The sequence below is a fragment of the Ochotona curzoniae genome, unplaced genomic scaffold, assembly GCF_017591425.1.
Source record: "Ochotona curzoniae isolate NIBS_2020 unplaced genomic scaffold, NIBS_Ocur_1.0 contig_931, whole genome shotgun sequence".
NCBI lineage: Eukaryota > Metazoa > Chordata > Mammalia > Lagomorpha > Ochotonidae > Ochotona > Ochotona curzoniae.
Window position 1 is genome coordinate 237,969 of NW_024466617.1, and position 2,988 is coordinate 240,956.

At 41.0% G+C, this 2,988-nt stretch overlaps 1 pseudogene; it reads left to right on the forward strand.

Annotated features, from left to right (window-relative positions):
- The first annotated feature begins 1,004 nt into the window (after positions 1 to 1,004).
- On the forward strand, positions 1,005 to 2,608 carry LOC121166225 (annotated as a pseudogene).
- The last annotated feature ends 380 nt before the right edge of the window (positions 2,609 to 2,988 follow it).

Sequence of the window (2,988 nt, forward strand, 5' to 3'; positions counted from 1 at the left end):
GCTTTCATTTTAGTGTCTCTTCCTTCTGGTGTCCTTCAGTACTTTGTGGCATTTTATGATTAATTGTTTTCTGACATTTTTTAGACCCAAGATATGACTCAGTAACTAAGTATAGATAATTGATCAAATGTGACAACTAGTGTAAGGACAGCACAGACAAATCTGTTTAGGAAATCAGTCTTTTTTCATGTTGGGTACTGACATGAGCATTGAGTGCATCTACCCATTTAATTCTCACAGTAAATCTTGGTAATATAAAGCACCATCCTGTAACAGATGAAAAGTTAGTGACTGAAGAAGCCAGGTTGCAGTTTTAGGGTCATACATGGTAGTTTTCTTTAAGCAGACAGAGAGCAAGGACAAGGTAAACAGGAATGTAAAACAGACAAAACAAAGCCATGAAAAAGCATTTGCTCAGATCTCCCCAGAAGTAGAGAAGCACAGAAACCTCAGCTCTGCCACTTCCACCTTGTGCTAGGACCCTTTTCTTTTCCCTCTGTTAGCTACTGGGCAATTGGCTTGAAATGGTCAAGTGTAATTCTTCTGAGATGCTACCACTAATGCTAAATGTACATTTGATTCTTACATTTAGATTTTATTAATAGTATACATATATTAATTGCATCAATTCACAGGCTAGAACATGACATTTCAATCTTAAATAAATTATGAAAAGGGCAGAGCCTGAAAAATGCTGTGTTTAAATACCTCCCAGTTTGTCATTCCCTGTGTTGGGAACATTCAAAATGCTAAGGGCTGCTCTGAACCTTGCATTTGTCCTGGTTCAAAATACATATTTTGCTGAGCTATAGAATGTCAAAGTTACTACTCCTGTTAAGTCTCAACCTTCTGTCCATTGACTTTCATTTACCTCCTGTGCAACTACTTGTGTGTGTTTGACATTTTGCAATGAAATTTTCACTCCCATAGATAAGTGAGAACATGCAGAGTTTCACTTTCTGTGCATGGTTAGTTTCCCAAAATTCAGTGGAGCTGTAAGGAGGATGCCCATCAGATACCAGCACAGACCACATGGGTAAGTTGCTGAATGTGAGCAGAGAAATGCAAGGACCTCAGGATCATGATTTAGACCTGATGAAGGACTGTTGTCACTGAATCCACACCTTTCTTGTAACAAACCTCTAGTAAATTTGGATGTAATTGATACACCGAACATTTTGTGAAAAGGCAAGAAAATGTCCTATCACAGAGTTAATGTTTAAACTGTAACTTTTACCATCGTTGTTTCAGCAGAAAGAAGACAAAAAGAAGATACCAAGTAGAGATGGGAGCCTGGGACTGGCATGGTGATTCAACAGGCTGATCCTATACCTGCAGCAGTGTTATTCCACTTGGAAGTTAGTTTTAGCTTTGGTTGCTCCACTTCTGATTCTTCTTGATAATGGACTGGGAAATCATCAGAAGATGACTCAAGACCTTGGGTACCTGCAACCTTTTGGAATGCTAGACTCCCCCCCCCAACACCCGTCTCTCCTTCTCTCTGTATACCTTCGTTTTAAAAAATAAATAAATCCAAAGGAAAGATAAGTTTTATGCTATACACAAGGAATGAACTATGGACATATTGTTGCATCAGTACTATTCTTTTCACTAATTCCAAAGCACATCCACTGATCTGAGACTGTCATGCTCACTTCTTTGCGTTCCGCAAGTTTTCCCTAGGTCATTCCATGAAGTGAGAAGATGACACAGAGACACCTCATCTGGAAAATGAGCTTCCTTTCTCTCACAGGGCCTGGAATTTTGGGAAACAGCCTTATGCTTTTGAAACATGTACGTACTTTAGTCATGAGTCATGAGAAAAATTCCATAGATCTTATACTCATTTAATTGGCTATTTCAAATATTGTCATTATTTGTACCAGATGGATCAGAGACATAACCACAGTGGTGTATTTTAGTAACTTCCTACTAGGTGGGATTGTTTGCAAAGTCATGGTTTACCTGAGTAGGGTGGCTCGAAGTCTCTCCATCTGCACCACATGCCTCCTCAGTGTGGTCCAGGCCATCACCATCAGTCCCAGGAACAACTTATGGAGAAAGCTCAAACCACGCACTGCATGGCAGGTTCTTCCCCACCTCCTCCTCTTCTGGGTCTTTAGCTTTCTCATAAGCTCTAACTTGCTCCACTACATCACAGCAGTTAACAACAAGAACGAATCAAATGTTAGAATATGTTGGTTAGTGCTACATGCTGCCAGCTCCACAAATCATCAGATGGCTCTTCCTCTGTCTCATGGCTCTCCGGGACCTCACCTTTCAGAGTCTCATGGGCTGGAGCAGTGTGTACATGGCTCTCTATCTGTACAAACATCACAAGCGTGTCTTCTACCTCCAGAGCTCCAGGTGTGCCAAATATCCCAGCCCAGAGATCAGAGCCACTCAGAGTACTCTCATTCTCATGACCTGTTTCCTGTTCTTTTATTGGACAGATTTCATTTTTTCATTCTACACAGGGATCACATTGTCAGAGGAATCAGCCACATTGCATGCTAAAATACTTCTAGAACTGGGTTATTGCAGCCTGAGTCCCTTTGTCCTAATGAGCAGGGGTATTCATATTACTGGATGCTGCAGTGCTCACTGAGAACCTCAAGGAGCTGCTTCTGCACAATCCTTCAGGTATGAAAGATTTCTTTCTAGGGATTTCCTTTCCTTGCATTCATCATAATACTAAACTCATCAAAGTCGTGTAAATGGACATTATTTTTTTTTTATTGTTGCTTACATTGTATTATGTAGTACAGTTTTATAGGCGCTGGGGATTCCCCCCACCCCTCCCATACCCCTCCCCCCATGGTGGATTCCTCCACCTTGTTGCATAACCATAGTTCAAGTTCAGTTGAGATTCATTGCTTGCAAACACATGCCTAGCATAAAGTCCAGCATCTTATTGTCCAGATAAGTTCAGTGGCCTCATGGGGAGACCTTCTCTGGTCTGAAGATAGGGCTAACAGAGTAAAGATC